The 27,826-nt window shown below is 37.9% G+C and overlaps 1 protein-coding gene across 1 annotated transcript in view; it reads left to right on the forward strand.

The window, feature by feature from the left end:
• Positions 1-27,826, forward strand: part of LOC149817994 (serine/threonine-protein kinase STY46-like) — a 92,064-nt gene that overhangs the window by 54,557 nt on the left and 9,681 nt on the right. The gene's annotated exons all lie outside the window — the stretch shown is intronic.

Genomic DNA, 27,826 nt, shown 5'->3' on the forward strand with positions numbered 1-27,826 from the left:
GATGCATATGTTATGTCCATATTGATAGATCCATGAGAACTAAATTTCAGGACAAAGCCTCTATATGCCAGTTTGTAGGTTATGCAGATGAACACAAGGATTACAGGTGCTATGATCCTGCAAGTAGAAAGATCAGAATTTCCAGAAATGTTATTTTTGATGAAAATAGTTTTCTGGGAAATAAAGCAGATCACAATCATAAACATATTGACACCAATGATAATTGGTATGATCCATGGCTCAGTGTTGAACTTATTTCACAGACTGGGGTTTATACCACCTTGATTCCTGAAAGCACCAATAATGAGACGGTTTCTGATGAGGCATCGAAGACAGAATGTCTGAGATACAAAGGAAATGTCTATACCAGGAGACCCAAGGAGCGAACAGATATGCCTACTGGAGAACACATGGCATTTTCTAATGACAGAGAGGCATTAAGAAGATCAGGCAGGATAAGGCATCCCATTGAAAAATGGGTGAGTTATGATAAATTTTCAATGGATTTTTAGATTTTTCTATCAAAGATTGAGAAACACGAAGAACCACTTGTTTTTTGTCAAGCCATCCACTCTAAGAAATGGATTGAAGCAATGAATGAGGAAATTGAGGCACTCCATGAGTGCCAAACATGAGAGATAGTTGGACGTCCTCTAGAGAAAAATGTTGTTGGCTCAAAATGAGTTTATAAAATTAAGTATAAGCCGGATGGTAGCATTGAACATTACAAAGCTCGTCTTGTTGCCAAAGGTTTTACTCAATAATACAGACAAGATTATGAGGAGACTTTTAGCCCAGTGGTGAAAATGGGAACTATTCGTATCATTCTTGGCTTGGCAATTGAACATGGGTGGACCCTTAGTCAGCTTGATGTTAAAAATGCATTCCTGCATGGGGATTTAAAAGAAGAAGTCTACATGGAGCAGCCTCAAGGTTATGCAGAGGGAGATCCAAAGGAATATGTATGCAAATTAACCAGCAAGCCTCCAGATCATGGTTTGAAAGTTTCTCTTTAGAAATTCAGAACCACGGTTTCATCCGTTCTCAACTAGATCATTCTCTATTCATATATAAGGATGATGACACTATGGTTTTCTTACTTATATATGTTGATGATATTGTGATCACTGGCAATGCACCAGACCACATTCAACGAATTAAGGTGCTTCTAAGTATGCGGTTCAAGATGAAAGACCTTGGGGAATTGAGATATTTCCTTGGTGTAGAGGTGGACAGGCAGGATGAAAAAATGTCATTAACCCAAGACAAATACACTCTTGATCTTTTAGCCAAAGCAGAAATGACAGATTGCAAACCTCTGCCTACACCCAGTGTTGTCAATCAAAAGCTCAACATTTGTGATGGAGAGTTGTACCATGATGCAAGAAAATACCGCAGTATAGTGGGCATGTTACAATACCTCATTTTTACCCGACTAGACATTGTCTATTCTGTAAACCAAGTATCTCAGTTCATGCATGAACCGAAAACTGGTCACATGGATGCCATCAAACGTATTCTTCGCTATCTAAAAGGCACGGTGGGTGATGGACTCACATATGTTCAGTCTTCATGGGGGACACCAAAACATGATATATTGGCATATACAGATGCAGACTGGGCAGGGGACCCAGATGAAAGGAGATCTGTTTCAGGTTACTGTGTTTTTATTGGAAAAAATCGTCTCATGGAGCAGCAGAAAACAGAAGGCTGTAGTAAGATCCAACACCGAGGCATAGTATAGATCTATGGCAGCTGCCACAGCTGAAGTGACCTGGATTAGACATCTACTTACAGAAATGGGAGAGAATGTCTCAGGTTCAACTCTTATGTGTGATAATAGAAGTGCCATACAAATTGCGATCAATCCTGTTCATCACAGTCGAACAATGCATATTGAGATCGACCAACACTTCATTAGACAAAAGATAGCAGACAAAGAGATTGAACCACTTTATGTATCGTCAGAAGATCAAGTCGCTGATGCGTTCACAAAAGGTCTCACGAGTAACCGTTTCTGGTATCTGAAGAACAAGTTGCACATGGTTTACTCTCATGCACAACTTGAGGGAGGGTATTAGAATATGGATTGGATATGGATCCAATAGAGATCCATATCCGATATAGCTTCTCATACATATATGTAATATGTGTTTCTTGTAAAGGGCATTTTTGTACATGCAAATTGTTTGTAACCCTATTAAGGTTAATGAAAAGATTAGTGCAGCATTAAGAAAATATAGTTGCTGCCGTTTCCAAAGCAGAACTCGAGTTCTCTCTTCCCTCCCTCTCCATTCCCTTTCACGATTTTGAACCAGTTTATCACTTTCAACCTTTTACCTTCCTCTCTCTTCCCTATTTCTTTCGCTCCATCTACTTTATTCTTTACCTCTAATAATAGAGGACAAGGAATCTACCACCATCATTCCAATCAAGCTTGATGACTCCAATTATGTTATGTGGGCCTCCATTGTGAAGCACCACATTTGGGGTAAAAGCTTGTGGGGCGTTGCAAGGAGACGAAAAAAACAAGGCCATTACTGAACATGAGAAAAAATGGAAAGGGTGGAAGATGGGACATTCAAAGAACATGTCTTGGCCCATCAATAGCATTGATATGAAGAAGTGTGCAAGCTTGACAAAATTCGAATATGCCAATGATGCATGGATATATCTTCAAGATATGTACTTCGTAAAGGATATTACATGTGTGCAATATAGAACAATGTTGTAAATAGCGTATTGGAACCCGTATTGCATGAGACTTAGATAAGGGTATATCATATCGTATCGTATCGTACGATACGAGAAAAATCTTAAATTAAAAACCACAAAAAATCTTAAAATTATAAAAATAGAGAAAATTTTCAAAAAAATCAGAAAAATTTATAAAATGCAATAGAAAAAAGGGAACACAAATATATGCATTGCGAGGTAGCTAAACTTAAGCATGCACTAGTAAAACATTGGATATGATACTGATAACACTCCTAACAAACATTTAACGAAAGTCACAAGTCACAAGCATGAATGTTTGATATCAAAGTAATATATTACATAACAAAACAAAAAAAGAATCATCCTACTCTATCAATCATAACGAAAATGATATTCAAATGATGGACCTTTTGAGTGGTCTTCTTCTCCATTTACATTCATCTCTGGGCCAACATAATAACTGTCATCATCCACATGAGCCTCTAATCCTTATCATCATCCAAGACACCAGCTCTTATTCTATCCACTCATCTAATATATTGAGGTTGTCAATACTGATGAGATCGTAGTTGCTCCTTTGGCATCTTCTCGATTCTTTTTGTATTTGTTTACAATATTTAGATATTTATTAGAATACAAGTTGTATTAAAGTGAATCCACTAACATATGTCTTAATGTTACCTTTGCTTCAATCTCTTGTTGTAGGTGAAAAATAAAAGATTATTTAATCGAGAGTGCTCCAATCTATTCCTTTTCTTTGTGTGGATGTGCTAGAAAAATTCCAATTTCTCTCGTGTCCACTTGCACCACATCTCTAACTTAATATACATTGTGCAAACCTAGATAATGAAAGAGCATCTCCACCCAACTTATTCCGCTATTGATATAAACCAACAAAAGAAAAATATACCACGAGAGAAAATCCTTGCAACACAAAATTACATAATTAAAAATAATAACATTGAAATTGCAAATGCATACTTGGCCGCAATGAGCTACACAATTGGATTGCATTCCTTTAACCAAAGTCCATGAATGTCTCTGGAGACTATGATATCTATTAAGTTTCGCAATGGAGTTTAGAACGACTATTTATACTTCCCTATCATATATGAATGTGGGGAAGAATTTGATGGTAGAATTGAAAAGGCAACAACATGAATGTCTTGACGGAGTTGGTGAGTCCATCTCTTATCAATCACCTTCCAAACTGTCATAGAATACTTTTTCTTGTTGCTAAACTTTTCTCTAATTTGTTCTTTTGCCTTATATCATCATACAAGTAGGCAGAGCTGGAGCCTTGTCACTGTCCACTCTCCTTAACACTTTCACGAGCGACACTATCATCCTCAAAAACATATTGCATCTTTTCCAAAACTCCATGGAGAAGACTAATTCTACTATCTCTATAACAACCCCAACTGACCCTCAATTTTTTTTTGGATTTTTTTTTAAAACGAATAAATAATTTTAACCCATTACAAAAAGATATCTTAGGGACGTGAGGCACATTACAAATTTAATATACACAACCCAACATACATCCCACACATAGAATAAATTAAACCATGAATTTATATTGAATTGAATTTAATAAAATAGTCCCCATTTAGGGTTCAACAAGTTTCCCAAAACAATAGACTCCCAACTCTATCAGAATTTGGTCCACCATATCATAATCCTCGCTTCTTTCAGCAAGCCGGTCCCTCCATCACTGTGCCACAGTACCTGAAAAAGGTTTTTAAAAACAAGATACAAACCAAAGTTCTTGTACGAGACCCTCTCAAAATTTAACAATAAGGAAATTAACATAAATCAAATCAAACATAAGTTTAAGAAGGCTCTACAAACCAGAGTTATCGGAAGCGCCTAGGCGTGTGGGGAAGCGTGCTTCCCTGATATGCGTTTTGGAAGCGCGAAACGTTGCGCTTTCGAAACGCGTGGGGAAGCGTCCCCCTTTTTTGTGAAGCGTTCCCCATTTTTTTCATTTTTTCGCTTTCCCCTCGCTTTCGGTTCGCTTCCTAGGTCGCTTCCGGTTTGCTTCCGAGACGGCTCATAATTTTCTTCTAAGCGGTCCCACGCTTCCCTGCTTCCTAAATTTTTGAAAGTGCCTCGCTTCCCGCTTCCCGTATCGCTTTACTTTCCTGCTTCCTCGATTGGTAACTCTGCTACAAACATCACATATTCAGATCAAGCTTGCAATATAAGCAGTTTAATTCAAACAACCTACAATCTCATGCTAAATTAACCATTTAGGGATGCATGAATCAATGAAACACACATGAATGACTTTTTAAGTTCAATTATCAGTATTGCTTTTTGATGCATGTCCCTATTTAATGCATACAATTAAATTCTCACTTATATAAAACTCGCGGATACTAAAAAACAAACTAAATTCTCGAGGTTCAAGGCAGTTTCTAGTGGTATCTTAATACACAATTTGTATTTTATTAACTGAGTCCTACACATGTCCCTCGACCGACGTCAGAAATCAACAACACTTAATGCCGGGACGACAAGAAAATCAACATTCATTGACGCCACTTTCTTAGTATACCAATAACTGTAGCTGAGTCTAACAACACCATCCCCCAAAAAAGTGTCAAGAGTTCCCTACAATCGTTGCTGGGAACATGAACCACACATCGGGTTTTTGAAAAAACAATACACGACATTTAATATCCTCATGGTCCCCCACGACCGCCATCCGAGGTTCCCACCATTTCAGAGGGCCATCAAGGAAGAAAAATGATTACACTAGTTTAGTCTCTTTTACCTTTCTTAATCAATTAAGAGTTCTTTTCACAAGAATAATTATGCAAATCATCATGCATTAACAAATTTGAGCCTTTGCTCTATCAATTTCAGCAGTATAATTAATTCAAAAGCAATATAGAATAGTTTTGCAACGCATTTAAACTTGTTATTTCATGAGCAACATATGCATCTGTCCTCAAAAAGCCCATAAGTGGGTCACACATAACCACTACACAATTTAATGAAATTTAAATGACATTGCAAATTTTCGGTAAACAACAATTACATATAGATATTCAAATTTGTGTTCACAGTACAACATCATTGCATATTCATATTAAATAAATGAATGCACATTGAAACAAGCAATTCAGTTTTACCATGCCAACCGGAAATCCAAAACTTTTATGACCATTCCAATTCAACATCTATTAGCTTCAGATTTGACTAACCATCCAACACCGATCAGATTTCACAATTTCAGTAGAAATCAGATTTTTATAGATTAAGTTTTGGCATAGGTTTAATAAAATTTCAGATTTTGTTTAATTTTGACACGGTTCTAGGTTTATCGAATATAAAAACAGTTTATGTTCCCAAATCGAAAGCCCTTATTGTGTACCAAATAAACAGGTTTTTTAGGTTAAGGTAAAAACTTAAATTTACAATACAGAATTACAGATTTAAATAGGGATCCCTATTTGAAAGTTCAGGATTCAGCTTCAAGGCATAGATCTAAATGCTTAAATGTGTAATCATATCTTGTAAATCATATTTGTATATCTAGATTCAAACACTTGCATAAATCAGATTTGAACAAACAGACTTATACCCATGGTCCAAGAATCTGAAATAAGTAATCAATTAACTCACACTTATGTAACATTGATCATGCTACGAATCCTGCGCACAAGCATTGAACCATAGGTCGAATAAAAATTTCTGCGTGAATCCTGCCAGGAAACGATAATCGCAGATTGAAAGAATATATATCGACCTAATCAGCAATAACTTCTGTTTTTTAAACCCAACGTGAATCAGATTCTTGATATATATATATATATATATATATATATATATATATATATATATATATATATATATATAACCCAAAAAAATCTATTCTAAACAGAATATAACCAATCCCTAAGTTTGAATCTCATGAAAACTCAAATATGGAAAACTGATGCACAAATCAGCAGTGACAATGAATTAGAAAAACTGTGCATCAACAACAAAAATATGCAGTTTTAATTAATTGTAACACCAATGAAAACATGCAGACTCAATTTGTTAAATCAAACCTATCCCAAACCATCACAGCTACCATCAAAGTCCAAATCAAAATCTATAGTTGAAACAGCCAAGAAAAATCCAGATCAAAAATCTGTGTATGGAAGCATAGATTTAGTCTTCCTCTAACCCATGCTTGATTCAACCTAAAACTAAATCCCTTCCTATTGAATTAGGAGAGAAACCCGTACCTTGAGGAAGAAGAAGACATTGAAGAAGAGGGAAACAGTAACGCCCCAAAATTTCGACTTGTGATTTCGAAAACATTATCGAAAAACCTTTCAAAGATTTAAAGTTTTCACTTTTAAAAGCGACGGCGGAAGGTATTTAGAAAGGAGCACAAGTCAACAATCCTAGGTACGTTAGCTGAAAAACCATCATTCACATGAACAACAACTTAAAGGGATTGAGGAAATAAGGCAATAGATTAAAAATATGCAGTTTATTACAAAATGAGCATTTTTTCAAAGTTCAATAATCTAAAGAAAAACTCAAAAAGACTCAGAGCCAAGCCGCCAGCAAAAAGAAGATAAATCTTGCGCCATGTTGCACCACGCCATCGGCCGCTTGAGAAGTCCTACTCATCACCTGCCCATGAAATAGGTCAGTTTCATAACAAAACAGTAGGTGCACGAATAGATAAGTAGAATAAAAATAAAGCAGGACATTCATGAGATAAGCAATTATTATATTAAAACAATCAATACAATTGTAATCTATTCTAACAAGTGTAATATGTGCAAAGAGCTATTGTTTGAAGTATTTCAAGCAGTGTAAGTCTCAACTATTCAAAAAGATAATCTTTAAGTTCTGATATTAACTGACCTGTGGGTACGCATAGACGCGAAACGTAGAAACAACCGAGACCGATCCGAGGGTATATTATGTCAGGTGTTTTCATTAACCCGGATGGCTGACTAAGTCCGCTTCTAAGGGGACGATCAAATGTAATAACCACAATTTTTTTTAAAACTTAAGTGATTTGGGCCTGGGATCCAAGTCGCGGATCCGGGACCCATAAAGGGGTCTTTATATATATATTTATTTCGTAAAACCTATATACTTACGTAAGTGCAAAATTTTTAATTAGGCGAATTATTCAAGAGATAACTACGTATATAATGTATATATGGGCTTGGGATCCACATTTCGGATCCAATACCCAGATAGGATTCATTTGGATATAGGTAAAATACCCTATATATATTTGTATACATGATTATATATTTATAAAAATATATATTATATGAGTATTTTTAGGGGATCCACGATTGGATCCAATCCGTGGATCCATACCAAGTGGGAGGCAAGGGTCCGGTCGGGTTTGGATCCCGAGCCGCAGGTCGCAGACCCGGACCTCTCGTTAAAAAAAAAAATAAATTTTAACTTAAAAGCAAGAAAGCTCTTGGACCCGGGTCGGACCCGACCCGGATCCGTAACCCGATAGGTTTTTTAAAACCCTATATCGGGCTGCAGGGTTTTAAAGAAGGGGAAAAGCAGGAAGGAAGGAAGGAAGGGGGGGTCGGCTGGCGTAACCGATCCCCACCCATCTCGGCAAGAAGGGGGGGGGGTTCGGCGATAAAAGGGAGATGGAAGAGGGGGTCTTACCCTCTTCCCTCGTCTCCCTCGTTTCTCTCTTCCCCGTCTCTCTCTCTCTCTCACTCCCTGCGTGCGACGCTGGCCGATGTTGAAGTCTCCCTTGCCTCCTTCCATCCGGCGTACCTCGACAACCATCCGGTGCCGTCCGGCGAAGCCAGCTCTCTAGCTACTGTCACCGGCGACCTCTTTCTCTAACGGCAGCAACCCCAAACACTGGTTTCAAAGGTACGGGTTCTCTTTTGCTTCAATCAAGAATGGGAGCATAGGTCTGTATCCCATGCGATAGTTTGGTAGGGATTAATGTTGGGAATGTGAGTTGTGTTGCCAATATATTCTGAAACGAGGTGAAGGAATCATAGTCATTCATGCGTTTGGTTGTTTTTCCTCTTGCATGTAAAAGGGATGCCTTAATGTGTTGGTTTGTTTTTCATCGATACCTATCTGAGGGAACTTTTGCACGACCTATGTTTCCGGTTCTGATGTCCAACTGAATGAGCCTCTGTTTATTAACTGACGTATGCATTATGTTTTCTGGTGAATTTTCATCTAGATAAATCTCTGCCTGTTTAATAGTCATTTGATGTTGCTTTAAAATCTATGTAGTCTTAATAAGTATTGGAATAGGCTTAACGCTTGCTATATTCCGAAGTCTGGAAATTTTATGGACAAATTTCTGAAAGTACATATTCGTTCATGGTGTTATCTGTGGAAAACAACTAAGATAAATTGCAGACATGCTGAATGGTACACTCTTGTGATCTGATATACTTTTTGGAGGCTGAGAAATATAATGAAATCTTAGATTAGGTCCTTTTCAATTTGCACTGGTATATATATATATATATATATATATATATATATATATATATATATATATATATATATATATATATATATATATATTTATATATATACACACACGCGGGTCAGCATGTATATGTATATGTATTCAGGGTTGCATTTAAAGTTTCCTGAAGTTTTTGATGTGTTGATTCCATGACTTAATTGCTGATATGGTGGACAGCATGTTAAAAGATTTATGTGGTTAAATTTGTGAACAAACTCAGACCTATTTACATGCGCAGATTTCCTTTTTAGTATATTTGATTATAAAATACCTTGAATTCTTTGGGGTTAGCATGTTGAACATGGATTTAAATTGACCACTTATGTAGTTTCTGTATCTATACAGATTTAAAGTTCTCTTATACTACATCTGTTTATGGTACATGTCCAGCTGAGCACAAGAGTCGGTTTGAACCGAGCTCTTGCTGGGTATGTCGGAACCAAGGGTACGACTGAAATTCAAAGGAAAAATGGGTTTGGATTTCGGGTTGGTCTGTGGAGGGGGCTCCTGAATGAGTCTACTGCCCTGTCCTCAATCCTGTTTTACATTAGGATGGGTAGACCACAAACAGGATATATATATATATAACTATTCAAGATTTCAATTAATGTCTTATGAAGCTTTTGGTTATCTGATTTCTCTATTGATCTGATTATTCATAAGTTGCCTATGTTTCGATACATGAAATGATTGAGTTTACGTTTAATATACAAATTTAGTTACGTGTTAATTATGTTGTTAATTTGGTTTCAATATATTGGCTGGGTCATTGCTTCTCAAATAAGACTACATTATACCTGTGTTAGTCCAGCTTTGCATGGTTATATTATTTTTTTTATATATATATACTCATGTGTAAGTGGTCATTTGCTTCATGATTGTTAAATTTCTTGGTAGCATAATTGATTAATGTCATGCATCCTGTCATACCTATTTACAAGGTGATTAAGAGGCATATGGACGTGCAAAGATTGTTAGGCATACACCCATGTAATCTGTATGACACAAACGTTATGGATGTTATCATAATTTAGCTAAACATGTAAATGTTTTCGGTTGTTGTCGTACAAGCTGTTTTCCATTGCTTAAACTAAATATTATAGGCTGAGTTAAATTAGCTTGTGTAAGGTTCGGTTCTTCTTGAAATTTTCATATTTATGCTTACCTGATATTCAGACCTATGTGTGTAAGAGCATGATATGTTTTGTTTTTCTGCATTTCACACATTAAGCCAAAATCAAAGTATTCGCTGCAAAGCTACATCTTATGCATATTGTACACTAACTTGGTGTATTGACACGCGCACCGCCACTTGAAGGTTCATATGCTGATTAAGATGTGTAATTTCATTAAAGTATGAATGTGACAAGAACAAGTATGTTAAAGCATGCATTGACATGAATGCCTAGGCTAAATAAAATCATACATGGGACATGAGCATGTGTATGGAATGAAAGCATAGAAAAGAATTCATAATGACCTGTTATTCATGATTTTTGCATGTCAATGCATTGATAATCAAATGATCATCAGGAGGCTGGGTGAGCCTCGAGAACCAGTTGTTCTCTGTTTTAGTTATTTTGATGCATTGTAACAAATCAAATGTAATATTATTGTTTTACCGCACTGTTCTATGTTTTCACAGGCTCTGGTCCCGTGAAAAGCTTAGCATGCTGATGTGCAAGCTTATGTTATTAATTCTGCATGTAAATTTGCAAATGTAAAAGAAATGAATTAATAACCAGATAAAAGAAAGTAAAGAACAGTGTAATTCACCTTCTCCTTGATGTCGCTGCTTTAGCGTGGGAATCTTGGATATTGCGGTTTAGGGGAAACCATGAGGATACAAAAACTCCGTGTGCGTTTTGTTGCCCCTGAACCCGATATTGAGGTTCTTCTCCTGGCCACGGTTTTAGGGAGAATCCGCCACTTTACCCGGGAGTGGTGTGTTAGTCACAGCTGTGAGTTTGTTTGGTATACCAATAAAGTGGCGCCAGTGGATGCTGTTTTCCATGGTGTCCCCGACTTTGGATGCTGTTTTCCAAGGTTCCGATGAATGGTGCTGTTTCCTGATATCGGTCGAGGGCTAAGTTTGGAACCCGGTAATAAGATACAAATTGTGTGTGAAGCTACCCCGGGAACCCTACTTGACCTCGGGGATTGTACCCGTTTGGTGTATCTGCGGGCAATGGTAAATTAAAAAGAGGAATTTAAAGATTGTGTGCATTTAATAGGACATGCATATGGAAAGAGGGGGAGCTTAAATGAAAGATAATAAGGGTTCATGCATCACACCTAAATCATACATATTCTTGCTATGCATTAGTTCATGCATGTTTACCTGTTCACTTGGTTATTATATGTTGATCATTGGAGGATGTTGATCTCTGTTGCATTTAATTTCCTTATTGATTAAGATGTAATTAATGTTAATTACTTAGCATTCCCTAATGCTTAATGTTTATTTTATTGTTGCATAACCGATTAATTGCCTTATAATTTGGTTATAATTGTATCCTTCTAAAATATTACATGGATTTTATTTATGCTCTTTTTCTTATTTGATTCATTAGGGAAACCTGTACGCAGAATTCTTCGGATTTCTAACCTTCTCATTTATTGGTTTTTCCCAGATACAGGTGATCAGTGAAATTGACTCGCTCTGAGGAGACACGAGGGTCACATTTGCTTCAGATTGCTTCACTTACGGACAGAAGGGCTCTACTGTTATTTCCTTTTAGTTTTTCTTATTTCCTGCAATTTGCTATTTCACTTTTGACATTAAATATGACTTTTATTGATTCATTAATAAAAGAGTTCAGTTGGTTGGTTATGAATGATAAATGTAAGTTGGTTTGTGGTGTGTGGTTATCCAACTGAAATTGGAACTGTAGGGACCCCAGGTTTCTGGGAAGTTTTCTGCAACTCTTAGAAAAAAAAAATCCGCATTTTTCAAAGGTATGAGTTGGGGTCGTTACATCAGTGACCAAGAGAGTAAATCCCCAAAGGCATTCGTGGCCCATGGATGCATCCAACTTCTGCAAAAGTACTTGGGAGTTACCACCTATGATAATTTATGGTAATCCCAATTCCCCTAACTCCGATGACTGGGGAAGCCGAGTCTTTTGCCCGTGGGGTGGTTGTTAACAACCTGTTCATCGGAGTTTTTGTACCATCCATCCTCTCCCTTGATGAACCGTGAAGGTCGAATGGGTACGACGGAGGTTTCTTAACCGCCGCCCCATCCTACATGCTCTGGTCTATTAGACCCACTCAAGCATCTTGCTTGTGAAGGCGAGTTGTCACCATTTATGTGATCTCAGCATTGTGCTAAATGCACGCATCGAGGTTGCTACAACCTCATCATTCAAACATCGTAACACACATGGGACGTACTTGTCCAAAAGTACGATCGTACCCACCTAGAGGTACGACTACGATGAGAGGGCAACATATAATGTTTTATGATTCTTTTGGTTCGTACATGACATGTATTGCTCTTTGAGCAATTGGCCTGTGGAGGCCGGTATTATCTCATTGATATCAATAAAGTGTTGATGGTTCACTTCGAAGTACTCAATGACCTCCCGTACTATTTGTATCATACCTGTCTTAAGGTTTGATTACGATAGTAAGTTCGTGGGTTTCTCGATAGATAACCCATCACAGTGTTTCATAAAATCAGTATTATACTTGGCATGCTCGAATACTAAGAAGCAAGAAGTCTCATACAAGATTCATCAGGCAATAACCAGTAAGACATCTACAGTAACTTACAACAGTGAGCAAGGCGGAAATACAGTAATAAGATCTTTCTAGCAACGAGTCTACTCGTAGAGCTCACAACAAGCATGTAATTTCAAAAGAATACGATGCGGAAACACAACACAAACAATCACCAGTTAAGTAATCCTATAGGTAAGCATGTATGCCAAATAAACCATTCGATCATGAAATCCTTATATCTTATTTCATTCATACAAACTCTTCGTGCGACTTTCCTCTACATCGGGATGCCGTGCAGCTGTGTGCGTCTACGAGTGTAGATGATACGAGGGTCGGGCCGCGGAGCGCGAACGGGACCCGTTGCGTAAATCTGCAAGAGTGTGAAACATTCAATTATACTAATCTAATTAATGGTGCGACGAGGGCATGTGTAGGATTAGGCGACAGGGACGAGCCACTGCCGAAAACAGCAAGCGAAGGGCAGGGGCCTCTGCCCCTGCCAAACAAGGTAACGCATGGCAGGGGCCTCGGCCCCTGTCTGACAACACTGCATGATAGGGGCCTCGGCCCCTACCTGACAAAACAGCCGACAGGGGCCTCGGCCCCTGCCTCACGAAAGTAACAAGTGGCAGCGACCCCGGTCCCTGCGTGCCAACTCAGAATGGCAGGGGTCTCGGCCCTTGCCAGACAGAATAATGAAGGGCAGGGGCCTCGGCCCCTACATGCTCTGATGAACAGGGAATGGCAGGGGCCTCGGCCCCTGCCTGACACAAAAATAAATGGCAGGGGCCTTGGCCCCTGCTTGAGCAAAAATAGGGAATGGCAGGGACCCCAGCCTCTGTTAAAATGTATCTCTCTTATGTAAATATTTACATATATATATATATATATATATATATATATATATATATATATATATATATATATATATATATATATAAAGAGAGATACATATATACATGATGTATATATGTATATGTATCTATCTTTATATATATATATATATGTAAATATATATGTTTCCTTTTTTTCTTGTAAAACCCGCAAGGGTATTTTAGTCATTTCCCTTCCTTTTGCGCATATTCATAATTATGAATATGTTGTAATATTTTTTGTATTTTTACTTTTTCTTCTATTTCTTTTTTCTTTTCATTTTTTATTTCTTTCTTTTTGTTGACTCAAAGTCAACTTGGAGGGGGCTCTAACACTAGCTGTTGAGCCTCTCCAACGGTTAGAATTCTAACCGTTGGAGGGGCTCTAACAGATAGTGGAGCCCCTCTAAGGCTCCTTTTCCTCTTATAAATAGGGGAGTTCCCCCTTTGTAAAGCTCACTTCTTGGAGCTTTTGTTCTCCATTCTTCTCAATAAAATTCTTTATATTTTGTATGCCTTTGTGCATTTGAGTTTCTTTATTGTACCTTCGTGTACATTTGTTCTAAGTGTTCTTGTGCATTTGTGCACATTGGTGGTGTTGTGCTTATCGCACACTTTATCTCTTTTTTGAGATATTTTCACATGGTATCAGAGCTAGGCTTAAAGGAAAAGAAGATCATGCTTTTTTCTCTCTTCGTTGGAGTACCTCGTAAAGCGTGCCATTAAGTTGTGGTGGTTGGAGTGAAGACTCGGTCCTTCATTCTATATTTTAGAAGCTTCCTACATCAAGAAGGGACTCATTTCGCATTGTGATATGCATTTATTTCTCTTTGTATCCTCTCTAATGGGCAAAAAGGATTCACACTTCTCTCTTGGCTTCAAATTAAATGTGACAAATTAATCATTTATGGGCCGGGAATATGGAGGCCCATATAAAAGGAAAGGGTCTTTGGGGATATGTTCAAGGAACTATTCCCGAACCTAAAATTACTATCCTTGAGAGAGGGGAGATCAAGGTTCTTGAGGGAGAAGAAAGAGAAAAGGCTTTTGAAGTTTACAATAAGAAGCATGAAGAGTGAGAAATGAAAAATTACAAAATACTCTCATGGTTCTTCTCTTCGGTTGAGGCCAAAATTAATGCCAACATTCTAAAGTTCAAAAAGGCATATCAAGTATGGGAATATCTTGAAAGAATGTATACTTCAAGAGATTTGTTCCATAAATACTATCTCCAAAAGAAGGCTTTAACCCTTCAATAAGGAGAAATGTCCGTTAGAGAGTATTTTGCCGAGTTATCCACTATTTGGGATGAGCTTGCTCTCCAAGAACCTAAATGGAGTGGTGAGGCTATTGAATTGAGGGCCAAACAATTAGAAGAGGATCATTTCTTTAACTTTTTAAATGGGCTTAGACCCGAGTTTGAACAAACTAGATCCTCTCTCTTGTCTTCTTTCTCTTCTCCTCCATTGGAAGATGTGCTTACCAAATTAAGTGGAGAAGAAACTAGATTGAGAATGAATAAAACCAATCTAAGTGTGTTGGCCGTTCCCTCTAAAGATGAGGATGAGGGTGCTTATGCCGTCTCAAGACCGGGGAATAATGTTAAAACCTATAAACCCCCTCATTTTAACAAAAATCAAGGAGGAAGAGAAAATGGTGGGCATTATGGAAGAAGAGATTATAGTAAGATCATATGCCATTTTTGCAAAGAATTGGGTCACATTAAACCGGTATGCCCTAAATGGAAGAAGATGGTGACTATGTCTACTACTTTCCAATCAACCAAGGAGGAAGGTCCATCAACTTCCAACCATGCTACTTTGTCTCTCAATCAAATCATGGAAGCTCTTCAACCACTCCTCAAGCGATCCATTTCCGGAGCCGCCATGACCACCTTCTCCCCTCCCGGTAAGACTCTTTGGCTCTTAGACTCGGGTGCATCCTTTCATATGACTCCAAATGTTTTTGCACTTTCTAAATACTCAAAAAATTTGTCACCCTCTTTTGTCTCCACCGCGGATGGGGCTTCTCTTGAAATAAAAGGAATTAGTGATTTTGAAAGACAAGGTTTTTCTATTCCTAAAGTTAGATTTATACCAAAAATAAATTTAAATTTGCTTTCTGTCTCTCAACTATCGGATCATGGGTGTGATATCAAATTCTCATCAAATAAATGTTGGATACAGGATCGCCGGTCCAGGAAGTTGATTGGGGAAGGCTCTAGGAAGGAAGATCTTTATCTTATGGAATTTCTTCAAATTCCAAAAACCTCTTTTTGTAATGTTGCCCAACATAGAGATATAAATGTTTGGCATAAACGCCTTGGGCATCCAAATATTGTCAAGCTTTCTTATTTACATTTTGCTAAAACTTTATGTAAAGACAATTTCAATTGTAATGATTGTATTCTTGGTAAAATGAGAAGCTTACATTTTGGACAAAGAACTATGTTTTCAACTAAGCCTTTTGAAATTGTGCATTCGGATGTTTGGGGACCGGCACCGTTGTGTCTAAGGGAGGTTTTTCGTATTATGTTATTTATGTGGATGATTTCTCAAGGTATAGTTGGATATACTTCCTCAAACATAAACATGAGGTTTTATCTACTTTTAAGGTTTTTCACATGTTAATACAAAATCAATTCAATAGTAAATTACAAATTCTTAGAACCGATTCCGGGGGAGAATATCTCTCAAATGATTTCAAAAGTTATATTGAAAATAATGGGATTGTTCATCAAAGGTCTTGTCCCAAAACTCCTCAACAAAATGGGTTGGCCGAACGAAAACATAGACACATAATTGAAACTACAAGAACTTTGCTCATTTCTCAAAAAATTACAAAAAGATTTTGGGCCGAAGCGGCTCTTGCATCGGTTTATCTCATAAACCGACTTCCATCCAAAAACTTGAATCAAATATCTCCATATGAAATCTTGTATAAAAAAGAACCCGGTTACAATAGGTTAAGAATTTTTGGTTGTAAATGTTTTGTTCTCACCAATAAGAATGATAAATTATCTCCCAAAGCTTTTCCTTGTGCGTTTTTGAGATATTCGGAAACACATATGCACGTGATCATCTAAGCATATGCACGTGAATAACTCATTCTTTCACATGGGTAAAATTGACTCCATTATCAATAGAGAGAATTCCAGAATTCAACATGCTCGTAGAAACCTTTTATTCGGACTCAATCGAGCCCAACAATTGTACCTGGAAGGCAACTAGTTACAAGTTAAGGAAATCTGAACTGATCCTGTAAGCATATATAAAAAAACCTGGGTATTTCAACTTGTACAGACCCTGCTTGGGGGTCCGACACGGCTGTCAGGTAACTGCTAGGCTTGACAGTCACTGCACAGACTCTACCAGAGCCCGCGCAGGAGACTGCCAAGGCCTGACAGTCAGCCCTTTCTTTAAAGAGGGCCCGAAAACCCGTTCAGACATGTACGAAGATACCTAGAGGAGGGAGATCAGGAAGGCACCAATGGAACTGCCTCCTTTTTTTTTTTTTGCAAACTTACATTAAAAGTGCAACTTAACATGTAGAAGGTTGCCTCAATTGGTAAATTGGGTTATGAATACAAAAAGTAGATGTCTAATCCACATGATGTACATGAGACACAATGTGTTAGTTTATTTTCAAGGAATCGGATTTCAAGAAATCAGATAGGATCTTGCCAACAACGACAAATAGGAAAAATACATTTTTATTAGCACTGCCAGACTAACTTACAACAACTAATTTAAGCAATACTTTATGCTCATGTAACTCAGAAACCTAGTTGGCTTGAATTCTTCTTTTGTTACTGGGTCCCATGTCTTTGTCAACCTCTACAATCATGCCCCATATCAACCAGATATCAACCAGACATCCCTGGAATGCCCTGGGATCAGATATGATATACAACAGAAGGTATGGAAACAGATCTCTTTTCGTATGAGAATAAAATGATAATACCATGAGCCCCCTAAACAAAAACATAATCATGTAAGTTTGATTGTTCTATCAATGTATTGATTGAACTCTAAGTTGTTGGATTGCATCTGAACTATGTTATCAACCCTAAGCAATACAAAAAGAGTAGGCAGCTAATACATGCACACAAGTAACCAATCTGGTTAGATACAAGTATAATCACCAACATTTAGCAAAATAAAATCTTAGGCTTCCATTGAACTGTATGGTTTGAACAGAATTTCAAAAAAAAGAATGTATTGAAATATGCTGAAATAAAAAAAATCTGAATACCTTTAAGCTGGAAACAGGTTTAAACCGCGAACTTGGACCTCATAGAGCAAGAAAAATTAATGTATCCATATCCTACCCTAAAATCCGAAACTCCTAACTAAGACAAATCATACCCAAACTCATTAAATCACCGATCAAACTTAAAATCAGTTTTAAATTCAGGAACCAGGTTCTTAATAGGTTCAAAAAGCCATCCTGAAACCCTAAACCCATACGAGCTGAAATTTCCCTAGCTTGCTGAAACTAAATCCTTCTCAAGGAGCATGTGAAGATATGAGCATGTGAAAAACTCGCAATTTAACCCCATGTGATTCGACCCACCGAAAGCCCAAAAAAAAACAGAGATTTCAAGATGAGATTTCCCAAAAAAATTTACATGGAATCCAGTTTATACCCCCTTTCTCACCCGATTTCAAGAGAGAGAGAGCCCGTACCTCAAAGATCCAACGCTTGGGGGGCTGCGGATGTTGCGAGGAGAGTGCTTCCACCGGAGATGAGACTGGCGGCACCTCCTTGCCGACGAGAGAGAGAGAGAGAGAGAGACGAGGGAAGAGGGTGATGTAATGAAATATGCGGAAAAACTAAGAGTGCATTAAACACTTACAACATTCACTAAGTAAGAAACAAAAGGGCTAACACCCAAACCCACAAGAGACAACACAACATAAAAATATAAAAGTCTCTTATTGAAAAAGAGAGAGAGCTCTCAAGAGTGAAGAATACAAGAGGGGTTCACCCCTATATATACACAAATGAAGGAGAGGGGGGACGGCCATAAGGCCTTAAAAGGAAAGCCACCTAGGGGCTCCCCATGTAGTCGTTGGGAGCCCCCAACGGTCACAAAAACTAAGAGTGCATTAAGCACTTACAACATTCACTAATGAACAAACAAAAGGGCTAACACCCAAACCCACAAGAGACAACACAACATAAAAATATAAAAGTCTCTTATTGAAAGAGAGAGAGAGCTCTCAAGAGTGAAGAATACAAGAGGGGTTCACCCCTATATATACACAAATGAAGGAGAGGGGGGATGGCCATAAGGCCTTAAAAGGAGAGCCACCTAGGGGCTCCCCATGTAGTCGTTGGGAGCCCCCAACGGTCACAAATGTGACCGTTGGGGGCCCCACCGACTTCATGGTGGGGCCCCTTTTGTGTGAGCAAAAAACATAAAAATAAAAAAATGTAAATTACAAAAATTAAAGGGGAAAATAAATGAAGAATAACAAGTACCCCTATCGGGTACTTGTGAAATGACTAAAATACCCCTATCGGGTATTTTAGACAATTACATATATATATATATATATATATATATATATATATATATATAAACATATATATATATATATATATATATATGAGTTACATGTATTTTAACACCCTCCCTCAAGCTTTACGGGGATATAACCGAAAGCTTGTTAAGGAGAAACAAAAAACAAGGAGCAGCAAGGGCCTTAGTGAAGAAGTCCGCCAACTGATACTCAGATGTGACTTAAGGTAGTGCTATGGTTCCTCTTAGGTATTCATCACGTACGTAATGGCAGTCCATCTCAATATGCTTAGTACGCTCATGGAAGGTGTGATTGCTTGCAATATAGATTGCGCTTTTGTTGTCACAACACATCTTCGAAGGAGTAGAGATGACGATGCCCATATCACTGAGGAGACTTCTTAGCCACACAAGCTCCATGGTTGTAGTGGCCATAGCACGATATTCCGCTTCCGTTGAGGACAATGATACTTTGTGCTGCTTCTTGCATCTCCAAGAAATCATAGTCACCTAAGAAAACACAAAATCCCGTAGTTGAGACTCAGTCATTGGGATTTCCTCCCCAATCAGCATCAGTATAAACAATTAAATCAAGTGACAAGGCAGAGGAAAGAAAGACTCCCTTAGTTATGGTGTTTTTGATATATCTGACGATCTTTAAGACCGCACTCATGTGCGCGGTTGTAGGAGCATGTTGAAACTGACAGACAGAGTGGACAACATGAGCTATGTCTGGCCGAGTGATGGATAAGTAGGTTAGAGACCCAACAAGTTGCCGGTAGGGAGTAGGATCCTCGAGAGGTGTTCCATCTTCCAACCTTAATTTTGCATTGATGACTTCTAGGGTTTCTGTCTTCTTATCATCGGAGATATCAGATTTGGAACAGATGTCAGCAGCAAGTTTCATCTGAGAGAGAATGTACCCTCGAGGAGAGTACGCTACTTCAATCCCTAAAAAATATCTTAAGAACCCAAGGTCAGACATGTCAAAATTTTCTTTCAAAACCTTCTTAATATCATTAATGCCTTGCTCATCACTTCCAGTGATGATCATATCATCAACATAAAGTAGTAAAATAACTACTGAAGACCCTGCACTTTTCATAAACAAAGCAGTGTCAGTATAACATGAACGAAAATTCAAACTTATCATTACATTACTAAATCTATCATGCCAAGCCTTTGGGGCTTGTTTTAAACCATATAATGCCTTCTTAAGTTTGAAAATTTTATCTTTACCAATACATACTCCTGAAGGAGGATCCATATAAACTTCTTCATTTAATTGGCCATTTAGTAAAACATTCTTTAACATCTAGTTGATAGATGAGCCATTTTTTGACTGATGCTACGGCGATAAGAGTCCTAACACTGGTCATCCTAGCTACGGGTGCAAAAGTTTCTTCATAATCTATACCGTATTCCTGAGCATATCCTTTTGCTACTAATCGGGCTTTATAGCGTTCTAATGAACCATCACTTTTAGTTTTAATTTTGAAGACCCATCTACATCCAATCGATCTCTTTCCAGTGGGTAATGAAGTTGTTTCCCAAGTTTTTGCCTTTTCAAGGGCACTAAGTTCTAAGTTCATGGCTTCAACCCATTGGGGAATGTTTTTGGCTTCATTATAATGTGAAGGTTCATGAAATGAGTGTAATGCAATTAGACATGCTCTATATCTTGGAGTTAGAGACTCATAGGAAACAAACCTATTAGGAGGATTGAAGATACAGCCGGATCTCCTTAAAGAAGTTTCTTCTATGTTGGACCCTTGAGAGTATTTTTCTAAGGCGCTCTTTTGAGCTTGTTGACCACGCCTAACATAGGTTTGGATTGGTCTATCACTTTCATCTTCAATATTGTCAAGAGGAACATCCTCTAGGTCATTCAACGACTCATTAGAGATTTCCTCTTCTTGAGGAGTCTCATCTTCTTGGGAAAGAAGATCAAATAAGAAAGCATATTCACTTTCGTCAATATCTTTAGTTTTCATAAAACCATTTTCATTTTCCAAAAAGGTTACATCTTTGGATACATAGAGTTTGTTATTTTTCAAGTCAAAACATCTAAAACCCTTTTGATTTTCTCCATATCCTAAGAAAACACATTCAATAGCTTTAGGAGATAATTTGTCTCTTTTATGAGTAAGGACAAAACATTTACACCCGAAAATTCTTAATCTATTGAAATCGGGTGTTCTTTCAAATAGTTTTTCATATGGAGATGTATTTTGTAAGGATGAAGATATCATTCTATTTATCAAGTAAGTTGAGGTTAAGGCCGCTTCGGCCCAAAAACTCTTTGGAATTTCTTTGGAAATAAGGAGTGTCCTAGTGGTTTCCATGATGTGTCTATGCTTTCTTTCGGCTAAACCATTTTGTTGAGGAGTCCTAGGACACGATCTTTGATGACAAATTCCATTTATTTCTAAATAATTTTGAAATTCATTTGATAGATATTCTCCACCTGAATCGGATCTAAGAGTAGAGATATTACTTGAAAATTGATTTTTGACTATCATATGAAATTTTTTGAAGAAGTCAAAGACTTCAGATTTTAAATTGAGAAAGTAGATCCACACATATCTAGTGTAGTCATCAATGAAAGTAACGTAATAGGAGTATCCTCCTTTAGACATGACCGGGGAAGGACCCCAAACGTCGGAATGGACTAACTCAAAGGGTCTTTTGGACACAAAGGTTCGATTTGGAAACGGGGTGAATTTCATTTTGCCAAAAATACAACTCTTGCAAACAAAATGTTTCTCATTACAAAATTTCTTTCCAAATGGAAAGGAGTACATTTTTGAGAAGCTAGGATGTCCAAGTCTTTGATGCCAAATTTCAATATTTTTATCTTGGACATGGTTACAAAAAGAGTTGGTGGGAAGTTTCAAGTTGCTCATGTAATAGAGATCTCTCCTCCTATGGCCTTGCCCAATCTGCTTCCTGGACCGGAGATCCTATATAGAGCAATCTGTAGTTGATAAGGAGATTTCACATCCATGATCACATATTTGAGCAACAGAGAGGAGATTTAGATTAAGTTGAGGTACCACTCTCACGTTTGGCACAAAGAAATCTTTAGAAAAATTTAAGGTTCCAAAACTTTTTACTTGTAAAGATGTACCATCGGCGGTTGAAACATAGGAGTTTTTAGAGTTATTACACAAATCGGAAAGCTCATTTTCAAGAGGAGTCATATGAAAGGAAGCTCCAGAATCAAGGATCCAAGAAGACATACCTGGAGGAGAGGAAGAAGCTATGGCGGCACCCGAGGTTGATGAAATCTTGAGTAGAGTTTGTAGTGCTTCCGATAGTTGGGCAAGAGAAAAAGACTCCTTCCCTTTGATAGTTTCCTCCTTCTTTTGAGTAGCTTCTTCAACGGAGGCAACCTTGTTTTTAGGTGCTTCGTTCAACTTAGGGCAATTAGGTCTTATGTGACCCGGTTCTTGGCAATGATGGCAAATGGATTTTCTATAGTTGCCATTATAATTATTTTGCCTTCCAAAGTGTGGAGGCTTATAGGTTTTTACATGATTGCCGGGTTTAGATACGGCCAAAACATCATCTCCTCCTTTAATCATGCCAAGACGAGTTTCTTCTTGACATATTTCGGCTATGGCATCTTCCAAGGGAAGAGGCTTAGATCTATGAAGAAGGGAAGATCTAACTTGTTCATATTCGAGCCTAAGCCCGTGTAGAAATTGGAAAAAGTGTTCTTTTTCCATTTGTTCTCTTCTTAGTTCCACATCTACACTAGAAACCCACTTTGGTTCTAGTAAAGATAACTCATCCCATAAGGGTCCAAGAGTGCTATAGTAGTCTCTTACACTCATTTCTCCTTGCTTGATAGTCCGGATTTTTTCTTGAAGAAAGAATTGACGAGCAAGGTCTTTTTGAGTAAACATACCTTTCATAAAGAACCATGCTTCATTAGCCATCCGAAACTTAGCAATGTTGACGCAAATCTTGAGCTCCACATTGTTCATGAACCAAGCAAGAATCTTCGCATGCTTACTTTCCCAATCTTCCACTTTAGATTGGTGATCTTCAATGGCCTTCATGCGAGCATTTCCTTCAAGAGCTTTCTCTTGATTACCATCCATCTTAGTGAGTTGGAGTTGTGGTTCCGGAATGGTGCCCATAACATATCCCCAAAGTTTTTTACCTTTGAGGTTGTTCTCCATGGCGGCGGCCCACATCATGTAGTTGGAGCCATTGAGCTTGAAGGAGAGATCAATCTTTTGTTCCCCTTCCATTTAATCACTCACAAGAGAACAAACGAAGAGAGATACAAAAAACAATAATATAACTATTCAACTAGCTATATTAAGAAGAAGAGCATACACAAGGCTCTGATACCATGTAATGAAATATGCGGAAAAACTAAGAGTGCATTAAGCACTTACAACATTCACTAATGAACAAACAAAAGGGCTAACACCCAAACCCACAAGAGACAACACAACATAAAAATATAAAAGTCTCTTATTGAAAAAGAGAGAGAGCTCTCAAGAGTGAAGAATACAAGAGGGGTTCACCCCTATATATACACAAATGAAGGAGAGGGGGGATGGCCATAAGGCCTTAAAAGGAGAGCCACTTAGGGGCTCCCCATGTAGTCGTTGGGAGCCCCCAACGGTCACAAATGTGACCGTTGGGGGCCCCACCGACTTCATGGTGGGGCCCCTTTTGTGTGAGCAAAAAACATAAAAATAAAAAAATGTAAATTACAAAAATTAAAGGGGAAAATAAATGAAGAATAACAAGTACCCCTATCGGGTACTTGTGAAATGACTAAAATACCCCTATCGGGTATTTTAGACAATTACATATATATATATATAAATATATATATATATATATATATATGAATTACATGTATTTTAACATGTGAGACCCCCTCTTCCACCTCCCTTTTATCGCCCCCCCCCCCCCCTCTTGCCGAGAGGCGCGGGGTTTCGGTTACGCCCTGCGTAACCCCCCCCTTTTGCCCCTTTCTTGTAACAGCAGGAATCGTGCCCTAGGCACGATTCTTGCCTTTTCCCTTTTATTTAAAAGCTACAACCCGATATCGGGTTTTTAAAAACCCTATCGGGTTACGGATCCGGGTCGGGTCCGACCCGGGTATAAGGGTTTTTCTTGCTTTTAAATTAATTTTTTTTTCGTTACCTACCTGTTACAGGGGACGCGACTCGGGTCCGAACCCGGGACCCGGTGCAGATTCGCTGATTATTAGGGTCCACAAGTTTGGACCCGCAACCCATTGCGAAGTGGATCCATAGGCTGGGTCCAAATGGATCCAACTATGGATCCCTTACATATTTTTATTAATCTTTTTATTAATTTATTAAATTACATATATATATATATATTTCAAATATGATATAATTTACATATGGATCCTGGATCCGAAAGGTGGATCCCAGGCCCATAACACATAAGTTATAAAAACATCGTGGTTATTACATCTCTTGCCCTTAGACTTGTGCTCTCTTGACTTATTGGCATGTGTTTATGCCCTTGGTGGCTTTGTGTGAAGAGACTTTTTACTTCATTACGTACACCTGCTTTTCTTGGATATTGTATGTTTCAAAGTCTATTCAAATCTTGTCATGGGACAGTTGATGCAAATTGCAAACGAGAACATAAACGAAAGCATGTAACAATTTGAATCTGATTAAGAACTGGCGAAGATGAATGGAGCAAAATTATATAGTATCACTAGTATCAACTACTTTTATATGGCAAAATATTTTTTCCTGCAACAGTCACATGAGAAAATTACCCCATAAATTTGGTCCCTTAATCATTGGTATGTAGTCTGTACTTTAGGCCATTACAGCTCATTAGTTCTTCGGATTTAGTGCCTCAGACCTCATACTCATGATTTGAAAAGGAAAGATCACAACTTTTCAAAATATCAGTCATTTTAAAAATATTGCGGTGTTATAAAAAAATGTTTGTGTTTTTGTATTTATCTTACTTTTATAAAAAAATATTTTCATTTTTACCTAAATATGTTATTTTGTTTTGCCTTTTCTTTATGCTAACCAAAAAGTAGTGCCATGATTTATTCCATCTTGTTTTGCATTACATTTTTATCATTTAACAATGCTTTTCTTAAATAACTGTAGAATTTCTAGTATCTTGAGAAATGACTTTGCTAGATGTATGTATTTAAAAGCATTTGGTGTGCATAGGTGCCAAGACCCTAAAGGATTACGCATTGCTTAGGCATCGGTTAAGGAGCCTAGAAGGAGAAGAAGAAAAGCAAGGGGGGGGGGGAGGAGAAGCAGAAGAGATGATGTAGTAGAAAGAAGAAAATTATATGAAGAGCAGGAGAACAAGAAGACAGCCATGTAGGAGGAAAAGAAGAAGAGAGAGAGAGAGGTTGCCCCCTCATTGTCTTCTTACTCTTATTTTTTGAATAGCTACAAGGGAGTGAGAGAGCGAGATATTCAAATAGGGAGAAAAGGGAAGAGATAAATGAGATAAAGAGGGAGTGCGAGAACAAAGGCATAAGAGTTGACCGATTAAACTCTACACCCTTTTTCTCTATTAAAAAAAAGGCAATTCAACTAAGGTAACCTAGTTGCTATATAACATGGGTATGCCACATAGGCCCAAGTACCTGTGTCAACAAGGATAGGGAGCTGGGTGCAAGTGGGGTATGTTTTGGGTAAGGTCAGACCCAACCCAAAACCCACTTTTTCCCCTTCTCTTGTCATGATCTGACAACACCAACTCCTCTCCCTTCCTGCTGGTCGGCTAGAGAGAGAGAGAGAGAGAGAGAGAGAGAGAGAGAGAGAGAGAGAGAGAGCGAGAGAGTTCCCCCTTTTATTTTACCCTTGTAAAGAAAATGACAAATATGCCCTCCATTTATTTTACCCTTGTAAAGAAAATGACAAATATGCCCTCCTCATTTAACCTTTTCACATACAATGCCACTTATGTGTGTTTTATGGTAGTGGATCCAACCTGATCCAAACCCAAACAATATGTGTGTGTGTGCGTCATACTCACCGTACACAAATGCCCATATTTTTGAAAACTAACTTATGTTACCCTCCACACTTGTACTCCGACCCTTACCTATGTGACACAGCCTAGTTGGTTAACTAGGGCATGGACAACCGGGAGGCATAGCCATAGGTCAAGTAGGTGCTTAGTCAACCAAATAAGCATGATTTTGACTACTAGGTCAGATATTGTGAAACTCATAGACTTGCAAATAAACACATGCACACGCAGCCACAGACACACATGCACACAAAAACCTATCTTTTGCCAATAAAGACTGAAAGGCCTATCCTTTGGTATCTTGGGACCCCTTGAGGTTCGCATTGGCATGGCAAAATGGTCCTTAGATTAAGTTTATGCTCTGAAACTGAAGCATTTGTTTATGCTCTAGCAAGGGAACCTATGGAACAACGTACCCCAGCATCCAACATAAAGTTACCCGAAGCGCTTTTTTGAGAAACTCGCTCTGAAAGTGTGATATTCCTTGCTTTCGAAGCTTGATGCAAATCTCAATTCTCCCATGCTCCTCTGCTTTCTACACATCCATGCTTTCCTACTTGCTTCTTATATGCTTCTCATGTGTTTTTTTTTAATGTTTTTCATGTGCTTCTTATCATGCTTTCCACCCACTTCCCATGCCCTTTCTCTAAATTGGTAACCATCATTTTTGGATTTTGAGAAAAATTTAATTTTTATACCAAAAATCATGAAATTTATGGATAGCCCTTTTTTTATTTTAGTTTTTATTTGCTTCTTGTTTGATTCTTATTTTGCTTACCATTTGATTCCTATATCACCATTTTTATCTCATTGCACTTTCAAATTGATTCTTTGCTTTTCGCTTATAAATTTTAAAATGTCTTCCTTCTAGCTTCTGCTTCCCATATTATTTACTGCTTCTACTTCTTAGTCCGGCAACCTTGATCCAACATGTATGGGAAAAATTAAGGATTGTTAAAAACGCTAACTCAGAAGTGATTTACTATCTACAATAGAAGCAAGAACTAAAAAAGCAAGACTTTGTTGCAGAAAAAAGCTTCTAGGGTGACCTAAGAAGTTGCATCCATTCACCATTGCCTCTCTCATCGAGGTGGCTTGGGTGTTATTAATGCCAATGTTCTGTGTCTCAAGGTATCTAGTGAGCAATGGCCCAATGACCTAGGATCACAACCAGTGTGTTTGTGGTTTTAATTATACTGTTTATAGATCTTATGTTGGTTCTCTATCACACATAGAAACATGGATACAAGTGTGGAACATGACATATGGATACACTTGGTACAACATGGGAGTTTTGTAAAACTTAGGACATGATGATCATATATCTGTAGGGATGTAAACAGTTCGGATAAGGGTTGGAACTAGGCATTGCCAAGTCCGATTCAATCGGGTTTGGCCTAATTGGGTTCGGAGTCGGATTCAGAATCGGATGGAAAAAGATAAAACCAAACCTGGATC

The sequence above is a fragment of the Nuphar pumila genome, chromosome 13 (assembly GCF_984573655.1).
Source record: "Nuphar pumila chromosome 13, dmNupPumi1.hap1.1, whole genome shotgun sequence".
In the NCBI taxonomy this organism is placed as follows: domain Eukaryota; kingdom Viridiplantae; phylum Streptophyta; class Magnoliopsida; order Nymphaeales; family Nymphaeaceae; genus Nuphar; species Nuphar pumila.